General features: G+C 37.1%; 1 protein-coding gene across 4 annotated transcripts in view; it reads right to left on the bottom strand.

Moving 5' to 3' along the window:
* LRFN2 (leucine rich repeat and fibronectin type III domain containing 2) overlaps window positions 1-24,571 on the bottom strand; it is a 533,652-nt gene that overhangs the window by 445,631 nt on the left and 63,450 nt on the right. For 2 of the 4 annotated variants that reach the window (XM_075863479.1, XM_075863480.1), the window contains exon 1: window positions 2,199-2,519. The exons of the other annotated variants lie outside the window; for them this stretch is intronic. The gene's annotated coding sequence lies outside the window, so the exon portion shown is untranslated. Of the gene's footprint in view, window positions 1-2,198; window positions 2,520-24,571 lie in introns of those variants that run through there. 4 annotated transcript variants of the gene reach the window in all.

Genomic DNA, 24,571 nt, shown 5'->3' with positions numbered 1-24,571 from the left:
CTGGAGGCGTTTCATTGACGATATATTCGTCATTTGGGGGGGCCCTATCTCTGATTTGGAGAATCTCATTGGAAAATTGAATGACAATGATTTCAATCTGAAATTGACCCTTGACTATAATTCACAGTCGATTCCATTTCTGGATGTCCTCATCTACACAGATCCAGAGAGGAATCTCCACACGGATCTCTATAGGAAAGTGACTGCCACCAACAGCCTGTTGGCTGCTGAAAGTGCACACTCGAAAAACACAATTAGGGCAATACCAAAAGGGGAGTTCTTGAGATTGAGACGCAATTGCTCAACTTTTATTAATTTTAAGAAACGAGCAGTTGAATTGAGGGCTAGGCTGCAGGCGAGACACTACTCTAACCGTAATATCAAAGAGGCCTACAACATAGCGCTTAGAACTAACCGCGAGGAACTGCTCGTTTCCAAAAAGACACGAACCAATGTAATTACCAAAACCTCTGAAATCCCTATACAGCCAAGATTTATTACTGACTATCATGCAGACTGGGATAGCATGATGCAGATTTTAAACAAACACTGGCACGTACTGAAATCGGATCCCAGTTTAAATATGATTTTGGGAGAGAGGGCCCTTTCAGGATATCGCAAGGGAACCACTATTTCAAATATTTTGGTGGCAAGCCATTTCACGCGGGGTGACGGTACCCAGAGGGTCCAGAATACAGGGTTTTTTCCCTGCAAGCTATGTAGGGCATGTAGAATACTGACCACAACCAAGCAATTTACTGATGGATTTGGGGCACTGTATAAGATCAAAGAACATATGAATTGTAATTCCCAAGGAGTTGTGTATTGTCTGGAGTGCCCCTGCGGTTTGAGATACGTGGGCAAGACGATCAGAGCACTCAAAATCCGTATTGGAGAACATATCAGGTCAATCATAAACTTTGATAAAACCGAGAGGGACTGTACACTCCAAAAGAAAATATTTACGCCTACTCCAATTGCCAAACATTTTAAAGAGAGACACAATCTGGAATGGCAGACTCTGAAAGGTTGGGCCATTTGTAAACTCAATATGGGTATTAGAGGGGGCAACCTCGATGAGGCCCTTCTGAGGAGAGAAAGTGAGTGGATATTCCGTATGAATTCCGTGAAACCGTTTGGGATAAACGAGAGTTTTAATTTTGGATGTTTTCTTTGAACCTGTTATTAACGATGAATGATATTAATTAAGATCTTAGATTATCAGCTCACCGTGCTAGATATTTAAAATCTCTACTTCTGGCACACTGATAGAGTAATCAATGCCTACACAGCATATTGTATCTACGAACTTGTTCTTTTTTCTATGTGAATGTACCCATTGACAGCTGTTTTCATATACAACCAAATATATTAAATTATATCTTCTTGTCTCATATTTTTGTGATGAGACATTAATTTAATTTCCATCAAGTTACTATCCATCAGTGTAATTATTGATGGACTGTACTCACAGACTGTGTAGTGGCATTATTCTAGAACGGACATTTACCCCTCCCCCTCCCTTCTCTATGACTATTATACTCACATTTATATATTTTTGTTTCTGCAGGACAGTGCTATATGTGCACTTAAATGTGCAGCACAATGTCCTGACATGACTGCAATTTGAACTTTTTGTTATAAATTGATGCATCCTGAGCCTTGGCAGTGTTATCTTAACATGGATACATTCCTGGAACGAGCCGGAAGTATCACATTGCACCATTATTTTGTTTCTAGTCTTTAACTGTTTGGATTGGTTACCATCCCTGTCAATCAGGGATCTTTTTAGCATATCTGGCCTCTGATTCTGGCGGTCGCCACCCCTGGAAGAAGCCGGAAGTACCGGCGAAACGCGCGTCGGGTGTCTTTTAAAATCATCACAATGTTAGATGGTCACACATTGCTCCGTACTGTTCAAATAACAATTTGATTGAATCATTTATCTGGCAGAATATCTGCCCTGGTCAGGGACTTAAGCACGTCAATACCGCATGTTGGGCTGCAGACTCGGTCACAATACATGGAGGGACGGAGCTGAGCTATGCTTGAGTTGCGAGCACACTCAAACAGCTGACCGCGGCTCACCTCCTCTCAGCCCTTCCCATGTGTATGTGACTGACTTCGGCAGTCTGATCTGCACAAAGAAAACAAACTTCGATCTAGTAATATAACTGCCTGACAGGCAGAACACTTACAGTTACGTGGGATTGGAGATCATTGCTGAGGCACACTACCTGTGTGGCCGCCTGCCCGTCAGTTATTCCTCCCTGTAGTTGTTCTCACATAGCAAGTTACAGCTCTGCTATGCCGAGCTATGTTTGAGCTGTGAATACACTCAAACAGCTGATCGCGGCTCACTTACTCTCTACCCTTCTCATGTGTATGTGACTGACTCTGGCAGCATAGTCTGCACAAAGAGAACACACTCTTTCCTGTAGAATTGTCCTCACGTAGCAGTCACAACTCTGCTATGCCGAGCTATGTTTGAGCTGTGAATACACTCAAACAGCTGATCGCGGCTCACCTTCTCTCAACCCTTCCCATGTGTATGTGACTGACCTCGGCAGCCTTATCTGCACAAAGTAAACACACCTCGATTTAGTGATACAACTGCCTGACAGGCAGAATACTAATGGTTACGTGGGACTGGAGATCACTGTGTGAGCACACTATCTGATCAGTTACTCCTCCTGCAGAGTTGTCCTCACGGAGCAGTTACAGCTCTGCTATGTCAAGCTCATACATAGAGGACTAGCTAGCACGCAACAGTCTCAACTCTGCTGTGCCGTGTCTACTTGCATGGGACACATGCACATACAACCCATATGGTTGTATTGATGCAGGGATTTCTCCACCGCAGGGCTTTAATTACAGCCCGTTGGAGGAACCTTTAGTGTCATATGCAGGTTGACTGTCTCGTCATTGATACTGAGGGGGACAGCCATTTGCTAATAATTAACACTTTAATCTCTGGATCAGGGACTATTGCAGAGCCTCCTCGCATATACACAGGGGGAGGCTAGACACATATATCTTTAATAAAACGAAGCAATTAATTTAGACATAATATTGTCTCAGTGTGCCAATCTAGGGGACTTTGGCACAACGTCAAAAATTTTTTCATCTAACATTGTTTTTAATAATTATTCAATAAAGTATTTTTTATTTTTAACATTGATGTAACACACTACTTTTCCCACTCCCCGTTCCTTTGTTCATGTATCTTCTGTATATAATTATATATGTACAGCTGGTATAAGTTACACATCTTCTTGTATATAGTGATATGGAGCATGCTGGTATAACCTGGGTATCTTCTGTATATAATTATATATGTACAGCTGGTATAAGTTATACATCTTCCTGTATATAGTGATATGGAGCATGCTGGTATAACCTGGGTATCTTCTGTATATAATTATATATGTACATCTGGTATAAGTTATACATCTTCTTGTATATAGTGATATGGAGGATGCTGGTATAACCTGGGTATCTTCTGTGTATAATTGTATATGTACAGCTGGTATAAGTTATACATCTTCTTGTATATAGTATTATGGAGCATGCTGGTATAACCTGGGTATCTTCTGTATATAATTATATATGTACAGCTGGTATAAGTTATACATCTTCCTGTATATAGAGATATGGAGCATGCTGGTATAACCTGGGTATCTTCTGTATATGATTATATATGTACAGCTGGTATAAGTTATACATCTTCCTGTATATAGAGATATGGAGCATGCTGGTATAACCTGGGTATCTTCTGTATATAATAATATATGTACAGCTGGTATAAGTTATACATCTTCCTGTATATAGTGATATGGAGCATGCTGGTATAACCTAGGCATCTTCTATATGTAACTATATATGTACAGCTGGTATACGTTATACATCTTCCTGTATATAGTGATATGGAGCATGCTGGTATAACCTGGGTATCTTCTGTGTATAATTATATATGTACAGCTGGTATACGTTATACATCTTCTTGTATATAGTGATATGGAGCATGCTGGTATAACCTGGGTATCTCCAGTATATAATTATATATGTACAGCTGGTATAAGTTATACATCTTCTTGTATATAGTGATATGGAGCATGCTGGTACAACCTGGGTATCTTCTGTATATAATTATATATGTACAGCTGGTATAAGTTATACATTTTCCTGTATATAGTGATATTGAGCATGCTGGTATAACCTGGGTATCTTCTGTATATAATTATATATGTACAGCTGGTATAAGTTATAAATCTTCTTGTATACAGTGATATGGAGCATGCTGGTATAACCCGGGTATCTTCTGTATATAATTATATATGTACAGCTGGTATAAGTTATACATCTTCTTCTATATAGTGATATGGAGCATGCTGGTATAACCTGGGTATCTTTTGTATATAATTATATATGTACAGCTGGTATAAGTCATACATCTTCTTGTATATAGTGATATGGAGCATGCTGGTATAACCTGGGTATCTCCTGTATATAATTATATATGTGCAGCTGGTATAAGTTATACATCTTCTTGTATATAGTGATATGGAGCATGCTGGTATAACCTGGGCATCTTCTATATGTAATTATATATGTACAGCTGGTATACGTTATACATCTTCTTGTATATAGTGATATGGAGCATGCTGGTATAACCTGGGTATCTCCTGTATATAATTATATATGTACAGCTGGTATAAGTTATACATCTTCCTGTATATAGTGTTATGGAGCATGCTGGTATAACCTGGGTATCTTCTGTATATAATTATATATGTACAGCTGGTATAAGTTATACATCTTCCTGTATATAGAGATATGGAGCATGCTGGTATAACCTGGGTATCTTCTGTATATAATTATATATGTACAGCTGGTATAAGTTATACATCTTCTTGTATATAGTGATATGGAGCATGCTGGTATAACCTGGGTATCTTCTGTATATAATTATATATGTACAGCTGGTATACGTTATACATCTTCCTGTATATAGTGATATGGAGCATGCTGGTATAATCTGGGTATCTTCTGTATATAATTATATATGTACAGCTGGTATAAGTTATACATCTTCTTGTATATAGTGATATGGAGCATGCTGGTATAACCTGGGTATCTTCTGTATATAATTATATATGTACATCTGGTATAAGTTATACATCTTCTTGTATATAGTGATATGGAGGATGCTGGTATAACCTGGGTATCTTCTGTGTATAATTGTATATGTACAGCTGGTATAAGTTATACATCTTCTTGTATATAGTATTATGGAGCATGCTGGTATAACCTGGGTATCTTCTGTATATAATTATATATGTACAGCTGGTATAAGTTATACATCTTCCTGTATATAGAGATATGGAGCATGCTGGTATAACCTGGGTATCTTCTGTATATAATTATATATGTACAGCTGGTATAAGTTATACATCTTCTTGTATATAGTGATATGGAGCATGCTGGTATAACCTGGGTATCTTCTGTATATAATTATATATGTACAGCTGCTATAAGTTATACATCTTCTTGTATAGAGTGATATGGAGCATGCTGTTAAAACCTGGGTATCTTCTGTATATAATTATATATGTACAGTGGGTACAAGTTATACATCTTTATGTATATAGTGATATGGAGCATGCTGGTATAACCTGGGTATCTTCTGTATATAATTATATATGTACATCTGGTATAAGTTATACATCTTCTTGTATATAGTGATATGGAGGATGCTGGTATAACCTGGGTATCTTCTGTGTATAATTGTATATGTACAGCTGGTATACGTTATACATCTTCCTGTATATAGTGATATGGAGCATGCTGGTATAACCTGGGTATCTTCTGTGTATAATTATATATGTACAGCTGGTATACGTTATACATCTTCTTGTATATAGTGATATGGAGCATGCTGGTATAACCTGGGTATCTTCTGTATATAATTATATATGTACAGCTGGTATAAGTTATACATCTTCTTGTATATAGTGATATGGAGCATGCTGGTATAACCTGGGTATCTTCTGTATATAATTATATATGTACAGCTGCTATAAGTTATACATCTTCTTGTATAGAGTGATATGGAGCATGCTGTTAAAACCTGGGTATCTTCTGTATATAATTATATATGCACAGCTGGTATAAGTTATACATCTTCTTGTATATAGTGATATGGAGCATGCTGGTATAACCTGGGTATCTTCTGTATATAATTATATATGTACAGCTGGTATAAGTTATACATCTTCTTCTATATAGTGATATGGAGCATGCTGGTATAACCTGGGTATCTTCTGTATATAATTATATATGTACAGCTGGTATAAGTTATACATCTTCTTCTATATAGTGATATGGAGCATGCTGGTATAACCTGGGTATCTCCTGTATATAATTATATATGTGCAGCTGGTATAAGTTATACATCTTCTTGTATATAGTGATATGGAGCATGCTGGTATAACCTGGGCATCTTCTATATGTAATTATATATGTACAGCTGGTATACGTTATACATCTTCTTGTATATAGTGATATGGAGCATGCTGGTATAACCTGGGTATCTCCTGTATATAATTATATATGTACAGCTGGTATAAGTTATACATCTTCCTGTATATAGTGTTATGGAGCATGCTGGTATAACCTGGGTATCTTCTGTATATAATTATATATGTACAGCTGGTATAAGTTATACATCTTCCTGTATATAGAGATATGGAGCATGCTGGTATAACCTGGGTATCTTCTGTATATAATTATATATGTACAGCTGGTATAACTTATACATCTTCTTGTATATAGTGATATGGAGCATGCTGGTATAACCTGGGTATCTTCTGTATATAATTATATATGTACAGCTGGTATACGTTATACATCTTCCTGTATATAGTGATATGGAGCATGCTGGTATAATCTGGGTATCTTCTGTATATAATTATATATGTACAGCTGGTATAAGTTATACATCTTCTTGTATATAGTGATATGGAGCATGCTGGTATAACCTGGGTATCTTCTGTATATAATTATATATGTACAGCTGGTATAAGTTATACATCTTCCTGTATATAGTGATATGGAGCATGCTGGTATAACCTGGGTATCTTCTGTGTATAATTATATATGTACAGCTAGTATAAGTTATACATCTTCTTGTATATAGTGATATGGCGCATGCTGGTATAACCTGGGTATCTTCTGTATATAATTATATATGTACAGTGGGTATAAGTTATACATCTTTCTGTATATAGTGATATGGAGCATGCTGGTATAACCTGGGTATCTTCTGTATATAATTATATATGTACAGCTGGTATAAGTTATACATCTTCCTGTATATAGAGATATGGAGCATGCTGGTATAACCTGGGTATCTTCTGTATATAATAATATATGTACAGCTGGTATAAGTTATACATCTTCCTGTATATAGTGATATGGAGCATGCTGGTATAACCTAGGCATCTTCTATATGTAACTATATATGTACAGCTGGTATACGTTATACATCTTCCTGTATATAGTGATATGGAGCATGCTGGTATAACCTGGGTATCTTCTGTGTATAATTATATATGTACAGCTGGTATACGTTATACATCTTCTTGTATATAGTGATATGGAGCATGCTGGTATAACCTGGGTATCTTCTGTATATAATTATATATGCACAGCTGGTATAAGTTATACATCTTCTTGTATATAGTGATATGGAGCATGCTGGTATAACCTGGGTATCTTCTGTATATAATTATATATGTACAGCTGGTATAAGTTATACATCTTCTTGTATATAGTGATATGAAGCATGCTGGTATAACCTGGGTATCTCCAGTATATAATTATATATGTACAGCTGGTATAAGTTATACATCTTCTTGTATATAGTGATATGGAGCATGCTGGTACAACCTGGGTATCTTCTGTATATAATTATATATGTACAGCTGGTATAAGTTATACATTTTCCTGTATATAGTGATATTGAGCATGCTGGTATAACCTGGGTATCTTCTGTATATAATTATATATGTACAGCTGGTATAAGTTATAAATCTTCTTGTATACAGTGATATGGAGCATGCTGGTATAACCCGGGTATCTTCTGTATATAATTATATATGTACAGCTGGTATAAGTTATACATCTTCTTCTATATAGTGATATGGAGCATGCTGGTATAACCTGGGTATCTTTTGTATATAAATATATATGTACAGCTGGTATAAGTCATACATCTTCTTGTATATAGTGATATGGAGCATGCTGGTATAACCTGGGTATCTCCTGTATATAATTATATATGTGCAGCTGGTATAAGTTATACATCTTCTTGTATATAGTGATATGGAGCATGCTGGTATAACCTGGGCATCTTCTATATGTAATTATATATGTACAGCTGGTATACGTTATACATCTTCTTGTATATAGTGATATGGAGCATGCTGGTATAACCTGGGTATCTCCTGTATATAATTATATATGTACAGCTGGTATAAGTTATACATCTTCCTGTATATAGTGTTATGGAGCATGCTGGTATAACCTGGGTATCTTCTGTATATAATTATATATGTACAGCTGGTATAAGTTATACATCTTCCTGTATATAGAGATATGGAGCATGCTGGTATAACCTGGGTATCTTCTGTATATAATTATATATGTACAGCTGGTATAAGTTATACATCTTCTTGTATATAGTGATATGGAGCATGCTGGTATAACCTGGGTATCTTCTGTATATAATTATATATGTACAGCTGGTATACGTTATACATCTTCCTGTATATAGTGATATGGAGCATGCTGGTATAATCTGGGTATCTTCTGTATATAATTATATATGTACAGCTGGTATAAGTTATACATCTTCTTGTATATAGTGATATGGAGCATGCTGGTATAACCTGGGTATCTTCTGTATATAATTATATATGTACATCTGGTATAAGTTATACATCTTCTTGTATATAGTGATATGGAGGATGCTGGTATAACCTGGGTATCTTCTGTGTATAATTGTATATGTACAGCTGGTATAAGTTATACATCTTCTTGTATATAGTATTATGGAGCATGCTGGTATAACCTGGGTATCTTCTGTATATAATTATATATGTACAGCTGGTATAAGTTATACATCTTCCTGTATATAGAGATATGGAGCATGCTGGTATAACCTGGGTATCTTCTGTATATAATTATATATGTACAGCTGGTATAAGTTATACATCTTCTTGTATATAGTGATATGGAGCATGCTGGTATAACCTGGGTATCTTCTGTATATAATTATATATGTACAGCTGCTATAAGTTATACATCTTCTTGTATAGAGTGATATGGAGCATGCTGTTAAAACCTGGGTATCTTCTGTATATAATTATATATGTACAGTGGGTACAAGTTATACATCTTTATGTATATAGTGATATGGAGCATGCTGGTATAACCTGGGTATCTTCTGTATATAATTATATATGTACATCTGGTATAAGTTATACATCTTCTTGTATATAGTGATATGGAGGATGCTGGTATAACCTGGGTATCTTCTGTGTATAATTGTATATGTACAGCTGGTATACGTTATACATCTTCCTGTATATAGTGATATGGAGCATGCTGGTATAACCTGGGTATCTTCTGTGTATAATTATATATGTACAGCTGGTATACGTTATACATCTTCTTGTATATAGTGATATGGAGCATGCTGGTATAACCTGGGTATCTTCTGTATATAATTATATATGTACAGCTGGTATAAGTTATACATCTTCTTGTATATAGTGATATGGAGCATGCTGGTATAACCTGGGTATCTTCTGTATATAATTATATATGTACAGCTGCTATAAGTTATACATCTTCTTGTATAGAGTGATATGGAGCATGCTGTTAAAACCTGGGTATCTTCTGTATATAATTATATATGCACAGCTGGTATAAGTTATACATCTTCTTGTATATAGTGATATGGAGCATGCTGGTATAACCTGGGTATCTTCTGTATATAATTATATATGTACAGCTGGTATAAGTTATACATCTTCTTCTATATAGTGATATGGAGCATGCTGGTATAACCTGGGTATCTTCTGTATATAATTATATATGTACAGCTGGTATAAGTTATACATCTTCTTCTATATAGTGATATGGAGCATGCTGGTATAACCTGGGTATCTCCTGTATATAATTATATATGTGCAGCTGGTATAAGTTATACATCTTCTTGTATATAGTGATATGGAGCATGCTGGTATAACCTGGGCATCTTCTATATGTAATTATATATGTACAGCTGGTATACGTTATACATCTTCTTGTATATAGTGATATGGAGCATGCTGGTATAACCTGGGTATCTCCTGTATATAATTATATATGTACAGCTGGTATAAGTTATACATCTTCCTGTATATAGTGTTATGGAGCATGCTGGTATAACCTGGGTATCTTCTGTATATAATTATATATGTACAGCTGGTATAAGTTATACATCTTCCTGTATATAGAGATATGGAGCATGCTGGTATAACCTGGGTATCTTCTGTATATAATTATATATGTACAGCTGGTATAACTTATACATCTTCTTGTATATAGTGATATGGAGCATGCTGGTATAACCTGGGTATCTTCTGTATATAATTATATATGTACAGCTGGTATACGTTATACATCTTCCTGTATATAGTGATATGGAGCATGCTGGTATAATCTGGGTATCTTCTGTATATAATTATATATGTACAGCTGGTATAAGTTATACATCTTCTTGTATATAGTGATATGGAGCATGCTGGTATAACCTGGGTATCTTCTGTATATAATTATATATGTACAGCTGGTATAAGTTATACATCTTCCTGTATATAGTGATATGGAGCATGCTGGTATAACCTGGGTATCTTCTGTGTATAATTATATATGTACAGCTAGTATAAGTTATACATCTTCTTGTATATAGTGATATGGCGCATGCTGGTATAACCTGGGTATCTTCTGTATATAATTATATATGTACAGTGGGTATAAGTTATACATCTTTCTGTATATAGTGATATGGAGCATGCTGGTATAACCTGGGTATCTTCTGTATATAATTATATATGTACATCTGGTATAAGTTATACATCTTCTTGTATATAGTGATATGGAGGATGCTGGTATAACCTGGGTATCTTCTGTGTATAATTGTATATGTACAGCTGGTATAAGTTATACATCTTCTTGTATATAGTATTATGGAGCATGCTGGTATAACCTGGGTATCTTCTGTGTATAATTATATATGTACAGCTGGTATAAGTTATACATCTTCTTGTATATAGTGATATGGAGCATGCTGGTATAACCTGGGTATCTTCTGTATATAATTATATATGTACAGCTGGTATAAGTTATACATCTTTCTGTATATAGTGATATGGAGCATGCTGGTATAACCTGGGTATCTGCTGTATATAATTATATATGTACATCTGGTATAAGTTATACATCTTCTTGTATATAGTGATATGGAGGATGCTGGTATAACCTGGGTATCTTCTGTGTATAATTCTATATGTACAGCTGGTATAAGTTATACATCTTCTTGTATATAGTATTATGGAGCATGCTGGTATAACCTGGGTATCTCCTGTATATAATTATATATGTACAGCTGGTATAAGTTATACATCTTCCTGTATATAGTGATTTGGAGCATGCTGGTATAACCTGGGCATCTTCTGTATATAATTATATATGTACAGCTGGTATAAGTTATACATCTTCTTGTATATAGTGATATGGAGCATGCTGGTATAACCTGGGTATCTCATGTATATAATTATATATGTACAGCTGGTATAAGTTATACATCTTGTATATAGTGATATGGAGCATGCTGGTATAACCTGGGTATCTTCTGTATATAATTATATATGTACAGCTGGTATAAGTTATACATCTTCTTGTATATAGTGATATGGAGCATGCTGGTATAACCTGGGTATCTTCTGTATATAATTATATATGTACAGCTGGTATAAGTTATACATCTTCTTGTATATAGTGATATGGAGCATCCTGGTATAACCTGGGTATCTTCTGTATATAATTATATATGTACAGCTGGTATAAGTTATACATCTTCCTGTATATAGTGATATGGAGCATGCTGGTATAACCTGGGTATCTTCTGTATATAATTATATATGTACAGCTGGTATAAGTTATACATCTTCTTCTATATAGTGATATGGAGCATGCTGGTATAACCTGGGTATCTCCTGTATATAATTATATATGTGCAGCTGGTATAAGTTATACATCTTCTTGTATATAGTGATATGGAGCATGCTGGTATAACCTGGGTATCTTCTGTATATAATTATATATGTACAGCTGCTATAAGTTATACATCTTCTTGTATAGAGTGATATGGAGCATGCTGTTAAAACCTGGGTATCTTCTGTATATAATTATATATGCACAGCTGGTATAAGTTATACATCTTCTTGTATATAGTGATATGGAGCATGCTGGTATAACCTGGGTACCTTCTGTAAATAATTATATATGTACTGCTGGTATAAGTTATACATCTTCTTCTATATAGTGATATGGAGCATGCTGGTATAACCTGTGTATCTTCTGTATATAATTATATATGTACAGCTGGTATAAGTTATACATCTTCTTCTATATAGTGATATGGAGCATGCTGGTATAACCTGGGTATCTCCTGTATATAATTATATATGTGCAGCTGGTATAAGTTATACATCTTCTTGTATATAGTGATATGGAGCATGCTGGTATAACCTGGGCATCTTCTATATGTAATTATATATGTACAGCTGGTATACGTTATACATCTTCTTGTATATAGTGATATGGAGCATGCTGGTATAACCTGGGTATCTCCTGTATATAATTATATATGTACAGCTGGTATAAGTTATACATCTTCCTGTATATAGTGTTATGGAGCATGCTGGTATAACCTGGGTATCTTCTGTATATAATTATATATGTACAGCTGGTATAAGTTATACATCTTCCTGTATATAGAGATATGGAGCATGCTGGTATAACCTGGGTATCTTCTGTATATAATTATATATGTACAGCTGGTATAACTTATACATCTTCTTGTATATAGTGATATGGAGCATGCTGGTATAACCTGGGTATCTTCTGTATATAATTATATATGTACAGCTGGTATACGTTATACATCTTCCTGTATATAGTGATATGGAGCATGCTGGTATAATCTGGGTATCTTCTGTATATAATTATATATGTACAGCTGGTATAAGTTATACATCTTCTTGTATATAGTGATATGGAGCATGCTGGTATAACCTGGGTATCTTCTGTATATAATTATATATGTACAGCTGGTATAAGTTATACATCTTCCTGTATATAGTGATATGGAGCATGCTGGTATAACCTGGGCATCTTCTGTATATAATTATATATGTACAGCTGGTATAAGTTACACATCTTCTTGTATATAGTGATATGGAGCATGCTGGTATAACCTGGGTATCTTCTGTGTATAATTATATATGTACAGCTAGTATAAGTTATACATATTCTTGTATATAGTGATATGGCGCATGCTGGTATAACCTGGGTATCTTCTGTATATAATTATATATGTACAGTGGGTATAAGTTATACATCTTTCTGTATATAGTGATATGGAGCATGCTGGTATAACCTGGGTATCTTCTGTATATAATTATATATGTACATCTGGTATAAGTTATACATCTTCTTGTATATAGTGATATGGAGGATGCTGGTATAACCTGGGTATCTTCTGTGTATAATTGTATATGTACAGCTGGTATAAGTTATACATCTTCTTGTATATAGTATTATGGAGCATGCTGGTATAACCTGGGTATCTTCTGTGTATAATTATATATGTACAGCGGGTATAAGTTATACATCTTTCTGTATATAGTGATATGGAGCATGCTGGTATAACCTGGGTATCTGCTGTATATAATTATATATGTACATCTGGTATAAGTTATACATCTTCTTGTATATAGTGATATGGAGGATGCTGGTATAACCTGGGTATCTTCTGTGTATAATTCTATATGTACAGCTGGTATAAGTTATACATCTTCTTGTATATAGTATTATGGAGCATGCTGGTATAACCTGGGTATCTCCTGTATATAATTATATATGTACAGCTGGTATAAGTTATACATCTTCCTGTATATAGTGATATGGAGCATGCTGGTATAACCTGGGCATCTTCTGTATATAATTATATATGTACAGCTGGTATAAGTTATACATCTTCTTGTATATAGTGATATGGAGCATGCTGGTATAACCTGGGTATCTCATGTATATAATTATATATGTACAGCTGGTATAAGTTATACATCTTCTTGTATATAGTGATATGGAGCATGCTGGTATAATCTGGGTATCTTCTGTATATAATTATATATGTACAGCTGGTATAAGTTATACATCTTCTTGTATATAGTGATATGGAGCATGCTGGTATAACCTGGGTATCTTCTGTATATAATTATATATGTACAGCTGGTATAAGTTATACATCTTCTTGTATATAGTGATATGGAGCATGCTGGTATAACCTGGGTATCTTCTGTATATAATTATATATGTACAGCTGGTATAAGTTATACATCTTCCTGTATATAGTGATATGGAGCATGCTGGTATAACCTGGGTATATTCTGTATATAATTATATATGTACAGCTGGTATAAGTTATACATCTTCTTGTATATAGTGATATGGAGCATGCTGGTATAACCTGGGTATCTTCTGTATATAATTATATATGTACAGCTGGTATAAGTTATACACCTTCTTGTATATAGTGATATGGAGCATGCTGGTATAACCTGGGCATCTTCTGTGTATAATTATATATGTACAGCTGGTATAAGTTATACATCTTCTTGTATATAGTGATATGGAGCATGCTGGTGTAACCTGGGTATCTTCTGTATATAATTATATATGTACAGCTGGTATACGTTATACATCTTCCTGTATATAGTGATATGGAGCATGCTGGTATAATCTGGGTATCTTCTGTATATAAATATATATGTACAGCTGGTATAAGTTATACATCTTCTTGTATATAGTGATATGGAGCATGCTGGTATAACCTGGGTATCTTCTGTATATAATTATATATGTACAGCTGGTATAAGTTATACATCTTCCTGTATATAGTGATATGGAGCATGCTGGTATAACCTGGGCATCTTCTGTATATAATTATATATGTACAGCTGGTATAAGTTACACATCTTCTTGTATATAGTGATATGGAGCATGCTGGTATAACCTGGGTATCTTCTGTGTATAATTATATATGTACAGCTAGTATAAGTTATACATCTTCTTGTATATAGTGATATGGCGCATGCTGGTATAACCTGGGTATCTTCTGTATATAATTATATATGTACAGTGGGTATAAGTTATACATCTTTCTGTATATAGTGATATGGAGCATGCTGGTATAACCTGGGTATCTTCTGTATATAATTATATATGTACATCTGGTATAAGTTATACATCTTCTTGTATATAGTGATATGGAGGATGCTGGTATAACCTGGGTATCTTCTGTGTATAATTGTATATGTACAGCTGGTATAAGTTATACATCTTCTTGTATATAGTATTATGGAGCATGCTGGTATAACCTGGGTATCTTCTGTGTATAATTATATATGTACAGCTGGTATAAGTTATACATCTTCTTGTATATAGTGATATGGAGCATGCTGGTATAACCTGGGTATCTTCTGTATATAATTATATATGTACAGCGGGTATAAGTTATACATCTTTCTGTATATAGTGATATGGAGCATGCTGGTATAACCTGGGTATCTGCTGTATATAATTATATATGTACATCTGGTATAAGTTATACATCTTCTTGTATATAGTGATATGGAGGATGCTGGTATAACCTGGGTATCTTCTGTGTATAATTCTATATGTACAGCTGGTATAAGTTATACATCTTCTTGTATATAGTATTATGGAGCATGCTGGTATAACCTGGGTATCTCCTGTATATAATTATATATGTACAGCTGGTATAAGTTATACATCTTCTTGTATATAGTGATATGGAGGATGCTGGTATAACCTGGGTATCTTCTGTGTATAATTGTATATGTACAGCTGGTATAAGTTATACATCTTCTTGTATATAGTATTATGGAGCATGCTGGTATAACCTGGGTATCTTCTGTGTATAATTCTATATGTACAGCTGGTATAAGTTATACATCTTCTTGTATATAGTATTATGGAGCATGCTGGTATAACCTGGGTATCTCCTGTATATAATTATATATGTACAGCTGGTATAAGTGATACATCTTCTTGTATATAGTGATATGGAGCATGTTGGTATAACCTGGGTATCTCCTGTATATAATTATATATGTACAGCTGGTATAAGTTATACATCTTCTTGTATATAGTGATATGGAGCATGCTGGTATAACCTGGGTATCTTCTGTATATAATTATATATGTACAGCGGGTATAAGTTATACATCTTTCTGTATATAGTGATATGGAGCATGCTGGTATAACCTGGGTATCTGCTGTATATAATTATATATGTACATCTGGTATAAGTTATACATCTTCTTGTATATAGTGATATGGAGGATGCTGGTATAACCTGGGTATCTTCTGTGTATAATTCTATATGTACAGCTGGTATAAGTTATACATCTTCTTGTATATAGTATTATGGAGCATGCTGGTATAACCTGGGTATCTCCTGTATATAATTATATATGTACAGCTGGTATAAGTTATACATCTTCCTGTATATAGTGATATGGAGCATGCTGGTATAACCTGGGCATCTTCTGTATATAATTATATATGTACAGCTGGTATAAGTTATACATCTTCTTGTATATAGTGATATGGAGCATGCTGGTATAACCTGGGTATCTCATGTATATAATTATATATGTACAGCTGGTATAAGTTATACATCTTCTTGTATATAGTGATATGAAGCATGCTGGTATAACCTGGGTATCTTCTGTATATAATTATATATGTACAGCTGGTATAAGTTATACATCTTCTTGTATATAGTGATATGGAGCATGCTGGTATAACCTGGGTATCTTCTGTATATAATTATATATGTACAGCTGGTATAAGTTATACATCTTCTTGTATATAGTGATATGGAGCATGCTGGTATAACCTGGGTATCTTCTGTATATAATTATATATGTACAGCTGGTATAAGTTATACATCTTCCTGTATATAGTGATATGGAGCATGCTGGTATAACCTGGGTATCTTCTGTATATAATTATATATGTACAGCTGGTATAAGTTATACATCTTCTTGTATATAGTGATATGGAGCATGCTGGTATAACCTGGGTATCTTCTGTATATAATTATATATGTACAGCTGGTATAAGTTATACACCTTCTTGTATATAGTGATATGGAGCATGCTGGTATAACCTGGGCATCTTCTGTGTATAATTATATATGTACAGCTGGTATAAGTTATACATCTTCTTGTATATAGTGATATGGAGCATGCTGGTGTAACCTGGGTATCTTCTGTATATAATTATATATGTACAGCTGGTATAAGTTATACATCTTCCTATATATAGTGATATGGAGCATGCTAGTATAACCTGGGTATCTCCTGTATATAATTATATATGTACAGCTGGTAAAAGTTATACATCTTCTTGTATATAGTGATATGGAGCATGCTGGTATAACCTGGGTATCTTCTGTATATAATTATATATATACAGCTGGTATAAGTTATACATCTTCTTGTATATAGTGATATGGAGCATGCTGGTATAACCTGGGTATCTTCTGTATATAATTATATATGTACAGCTGGTATAAGTTATACATCTTCTTGTATATAGTGATATGGAACATGCTGGTATAACCTGGGTATCTTCTGTATATAATTATATGTGTACAGCTGCTATAAGTTATAGATCTTCTTGTATATAGTGATATGGAGCATGTTGGTATAACCTGGGTATCTTCTGTATATAATTATATATGTACAGCTGGTATAAGTTATACATCTTCTTGTATATAGTGATATGGAGCATGCTGGTATAACCTGGGTATCTTCTGTATATAATTATATATGTACAGCTGGTATAAGTTATACATCTTCTTGTATATAGTGATATGGAGCATGCTGGTATAACCTGGGTATCTTCTGTATATAATTATATATGTACAGCTGCTATAAGTTATACATCTTCTTGTATAGAGTGATATGGAGCATGCTGTTAAAACCTGGGTATCTTCTGTATATAATTATATATGCACAGCTGTATAAGTTATACATCTTCTTGTATATAGTGATATGGAGCATGCTGGTATAACCTGGGTATCTTCTGTATATAATTATATATGTACAGCTGGTATAAGTTATACATCTTCCTGTATATAGTGATATGGAGCATGCTGTTATAACCTGGGTATCTTCTGTATATAATTATATATGTACAGCTCGTATAAGTTATACATCTTCTTGTATATAGTGATATGGAGCATGCTGGTATAACCTGGGTATCTTCTGTATATAATTATATATGTACAGCTGGTATAAGTTACACATCTTCTTGTATATAGTGATATGGAGCATGCTGGTATAACCTGGGTATCTTCTGTGTATAATTATATATGTACAGCTAGTATAAGTTATACATCTGCTTGTATATAGTGATATGGCGCATGCTGGTATAACCTGGGTATCTTCTGTATATAATTATATATGTACAGTGGGTATAAGTTATACATCTTTCTGTATATAGTGATATGGAGCATGCTGGTATAACCTGGGTATCTGCTGTATATAATTATATATGTACATCTGGTATAAGTTATACATCTTCTTGTATATAGTGATATGGAGGATGCTGGTATAACCTGGGTATCTTCTGTGTATAATTGTATATGTACAGCTGGTATAAGTTATACATCTTCTTGTATATAGTATTATGGAGCATGCTGGTATAACCTGGGTATCTTCTGTGTTTAATTATATATGTACAGCTGGTATAAGTTATACATCTTCTTGTATATAGTGATATGGAGCATGCTGGTATAACCTGGGTATCTTCTGTATATAATTATATATGTACAGCGGGTATAAGTTATACATCTTTCTGTATATAGTGATATGGAGCATGCTGGTATAACCTGGGTATCTTCTGTATATAATTATATATGTACAGCTGGTATAAGTTATACATCTTCTTGTATATAGTATTATGGAGCATGCTGGTATAACCTGGGTATCTTCTGTATATAATTATATATGTACAGCTGGTATAAGTTATACATCTTCTTGTATATAGTATTATGGAGCATGCTGGTATAACCTGGGTATCTCCTGTATATAATTATATATGTACAGCTGGTATAAGTTATACATCTTCCTGTATATAGTGATATGGAGCATGCTGGTATAACCTGGGCATCTTCTGTATATAATTATATATGTACAGCTGGTATAAGTTATACATCTTCTTGTATATAGTGATATGGAGCATGCTGGTATAACCTGGGTATCTCATGTATATAATTATATATGTACAGCTGGTATAAGTTATACATCTTCTTGTATATAGTGATATGGAGCATGCTGGTATAACCTGGGTATCTTCTGTATATAATTATATATGTACAGCTGGTATAAGTTATACATCTTCTTGTATATAGTGATATGGAGCATGCTGGTATAACCTGGGTATCTTCTGTATATAATTATATATGTACAGCTGGTATAAGTTATACATCTTCTTGTATATAGTGATATGGAGCATGCTGGTATAACCTGGGTATCCTTTGTATATAATTATATATGTACAGCTGGTATAAGTTATACAACTTCTTGTATATAGTGATATGGAGATAACCTGTACTGATCCTAAATTACATCCTGTATCTCTTTATTTATATAAATTTACAAAACATAAACTGAAAAACAAATACATAACTAATTCCATATAACCAAAAAGTCACAACCAAATTCTTATAAACAAATTTTCTTATATACATTTCTGTATATGAGAAGAGAAAACCATACCAGACCCGGCCACATACACCCCACTCTTATATACTTACATCTACACTTCATCCGAAACTAAACAATAACTAGAATATATACAAACATCATATAAACGTAATCAAAAGTACCATCAGAAAATCCCCCGACCCGCGTCAACCAAGGGCCTAAAGAAACAACATAATAATGATAACAAATAAAATAATAATAATAATAACAAAAACAATCCAAAATATAATAATACTAATCCCAATTTTTTTTTTTTTTTTTTTTTTTAAACACACTATACACATCCTGACTTTCCCTAACCTTACCCTTCTTACCTAAACTCCACCACCCCAGCCAGCATCTCGCCTCATGTCCTCTCACATCCGCATAGTCCAGATGCTGGCCCCCACCACCACACCCAACACCCCAGCCCAGCCCCCCGCCCCATGTCCTCCCACGTCCGCATAGTCCGGGGCTGGGTCAGGCAAACCCCCCCCCCCCCACCCGACCCCCTCCCAACCTATCTATTAACCCACTTAAGTCTATCCCTATTCTAACAACATTTCTACAATATAATACAATACACATCACCAACTTGTCCAAATACCAAACCATATACAAAATACACCGTACCCGAAAGCACCAAGTTCGGTCGCTTGTAAACCTTTTTCCTGCCATTTCAATCCTAAACAAAACAAAAATCTTCCAGTGCTTACCTAGCCCATCACCAGATAGAGAGAAGGGAAAGCCCCCCCAGCTCCCCCCCAGAGGCCAAGGTACCACGTCCACCGCTGCACCCTCCCTATCGCTTGCCCTATCTCCTTACCCTATTACTAGCCCTTTCTTGACCCTATTGAAAGCTGACCCTATGCTGACCCTCACCTTTCCCTTATTCCGAGCCCTATCTCTATAATTTTTTGGTGCCTCAGCGGAACGCAGACCCCCACCTCCAGTTGAGCACCGGTGACGACCCCCCCTCCCTCATGAAGGCAGACACATTAAGGCACCCAAAAGGAAAAGCCCCTCCAAAGACGAGAGGCTTTGGATGCTCCCAATCTGCCGACCTCTCAAGAATGCACCTTCACCAGGTCACCCATGATATTGCTAACAACCTCATCCACTAGGAGGATTTTCTTCTGGGTAGAAACTAGACATCGTGCATTCCACATAAAGTGCCTGACCACTATACTGACTAGAAACAAGGTGCAATGGTCCCTACCACCGAGGTCTCCGAACACTCCATAGGCCCACCCAGCATAGGAGAGGCTGGTTAGGCCTGGCCAACCAATGGAGGCTCCCACCCTTTTGTATACCTCTGTATTGAAAGGGCAATGAAGCAGGAAATGCTCCATGCTTTCCAGCACTCCGCCACACTCCTCCCGGGGGCAATCCCGATCATCAGAGCTTCTGCACTTTAGATTGTCCCTCACATACAGTCTCCCATGGAAGCAACGCCAAGCCAGATCCCAAAACTTCTGGGGAATCCTCGCTGAATTTAAAAGTTTTAATCCCACCCCGAGGTCACTACTTGGGCAGTCTTTGAGCGCCAGGGGCTTCTGGAAGTGGGTCATCAGGACCCTCTTGTCAAGAAATTTTCTCGACATGGTCCTGATCTCCCACACCTCCAGACCCCACCGGCGAACAATCTTCAGCGCCAGGGTGGCATAAGCCGGGAGATGTCCGTGAGGTGTACGCAGGTCTTTCACTTGCCCTCCTCTCTCCCATTCCTGGAAGAAAGGCCGAAACCACCCCCTGCAGGAGGATATCCACCAAGGAGCCCTCTCTTGCCAGAGGTTTGCCAGGTTGATCTTAACAAAGGTGTTCACTAGGAACACCACCGGGTTAACCATACCTAACCCGCCTAGTGTCCTTGGTAGGTAAGTAACCTCCCTCTTGATTAGGTTGAGCCTGTTCCCCCATAACAGCTGGAAGAACAGGCTATAGACCCGAGTCCAGAGAGGTTCTGGCAAGATGCGCACACTGCCCAGGTAAAGCAACATGGGCACCAGGTAGGCCTTGGCCAAGTGAACCCTTTCCCTCAGGGTTAAGGACCAACCCTTCCATTGGTCGACCTTCTGGGCAACTAGATTCAGCCTATCCTCCCAGTTCTTCTTGGGGTAATCACCCGGGCCAAATTCGACTCCTAAGATCTTAGCAGACCCCTGAGGCTCTGGAAGGGTGTCCGGGAGATCAAAACCAGGATCTCCTCCTCCCAGCCAGAGACTTTTGCACTTATCCCGGTTGATCTTGGACCCAGATGCCAATGAGTAACGCTCCACTTCCGACATCACCCACTCTGCTTCCCCTCTCGAGGAGACAAAAATGGAGACGTCGTCTGCGTACGCAACCACCCTCTGAGTGGCCTCCGGCCCCTCCAGGCCGGCCCTGACTCCCGCCAATGGCCCACGATCGATCCTTTTAAGAAAAGGATCAATTGCGAACGCATATAGCAAAGGGCTCAAGGGACAACCCTGGCGGACACCAGACCCAACCTCAAAGGGGGTTCCAACCCAACCGTTCACCAGCGCAAAAGTCTCAGCCCCAGTGTATAAGGTCTGTAGCCAATTGACAAACCCCCCCGGTAGGCCGTACCTCAGAAGGACCGACCAGAGGTACTCGTGGTCCACCCGGTCAAAAGCCTTGGCCTGGTCCAAGGACAGGATGTACCCCTCCCACCGACCAGAATTTCCCTGCTCCACTGCCTCTCTGACACTGAGGACAGCACTAAATGTGCTGCGGCCTGGAACAGAGCAATGCTGGACCGGCGAAAGGAGCCGGGATGCAAACTTCACCAGCCGATTAAACAGCACCTTTGCGAGAACCTTTCTGTCCGTATTGAGCAGCGCTATGGGACGCCAATTCTCAATACGGGTCGAGTCTTTACCCTTCGATAAAACGATCAAGGCCGACCTCCTCATTGACATTGGCAAAGTACCCGAGGAAAGGCACTCATTAAACACCTCAGTCAAGAGGGGAACTAGGGTTCCTTTAAAAGTCTTATAAAACTCGGATGTTAAGCCATCCGGCCCTGGCGATTTTTTGAGGGCAAGCCCATCAATCGCCAATCCCACTTCCTCTTCCTTGATCGAGTCTATCAAAACACCGAGAGAGGGGTCTACCCCTGGCTCAGGGATGGTTTCAGCCAGGAAAGCCGACATCTCGTCTTGGTTTGGATCTTGCTTCCCCAAGAGGTGCGAGTAGAAGGATCTGACGACCTCCAAGATCCCTGATTTGGATCTCTTCAGAGATCCTGTACTATCAATCAGTCCTGTCACAACCTTACGACTCACTGACATCTTACAGTTCCTGTAGGGGTCGGGCGAGCGGTACCTCCCGAAATCCCTCTCAAGAACTAAAGATGTGTGCCTATCATACTGACACCTCCTGAGCAAAGCTTTCACCACGGAGATCTCCTCCCTACTACCCCCGGTTGAGACCAGATGTTCGAGTTTCCTCCTCAGTTCCTGATATAGGCGGTACCTACTCATGGACCTGAGGCTCGAGAGCCTGCGGAAAAATCCTGCCACCCGGACTTTAAACAACTCCCACCACTCAGACTTAGTACCACTGAGATCCAACAAAGGTACCTGGCTCTGAAGAAAATCCTCAAAGTCCTGTCTTATCTCCGCTTCTTCCAAGAGAGTAGAATTCAGCCTCCATATACCTCTTCCCATCTGGAGGGACTCTGCAATGTTCAAAGAGAAAATAATCATACAGTGATCGGAGAACTCCACCTCAACAACGGACATTGGTGAAGAGATGGCTTCCTCCTTCAAAAAAAACCTGTCTATCCTAGACCTACAACTACCTCTACGATAGGTGAAACCCGAGTGGCCTGGGGTATGCCTGATGTGGATATCCACCAGGCGAGCATCGCTAACTATATTTTTTAATGCTACACTATCATAGGTCAATTTTTTATCTCCGGAACCTCCTCTATCTCGGGGTCTCACGACAGTATTGAAGTCCCCTCCAAAGATAACTTGTCGACCTGTAAAAAGGAAAGGCTTAATCCTCATGAAGAGACTTTTACGGTCCCATTTGCTCTGGGGTCCGTATATATTGATTAGTCTTAATTCCTGTCCCCTCATGAGGACATCTAAGATCAAGCACCTCCCCATTTCTAACTCAATCATCCGTCGGCATGTTACCGGTGCGGTGAAAAGGACCGCCACTCCGCTATAGGGCTCAGCCGCAAGAGACCAGTAGGAGGGCCCGCGTCGCCACTCCCTCCTAGATTTAACGACGTCTGCCAAAAGTGACAGCCTGGTCTCCTGCAAAAACAAAATGTCGGCTTCAACTCGGCCAAGAAAATCAAAGGCTGCAAATCTCGCCCTATCTGACTTAATGCTGGCAACGTTAATTGATGCCAGCGTCAACGGAGTGGGTGCCGC

This window comes from Rhinoderma darwinii, chromosome 4, assembly GCF_050947455.1.
Source record: "Rhinoderma darwinii isolate aRhiDar2 chromosome 4, aRhiDar2.hap1, whole genome shotgun sequence".
Classification (NCBI taxonomy): domain Eukaryota; kingdom Metazoa; phylum Chordata; class Amphibia; order Anura; family Rhinodermatidae; genus Rhinoderma; species Rhinoderma darwinii.
This window is presented reverse-complemented; position numbering and strand designations above follow the sequence as displayed.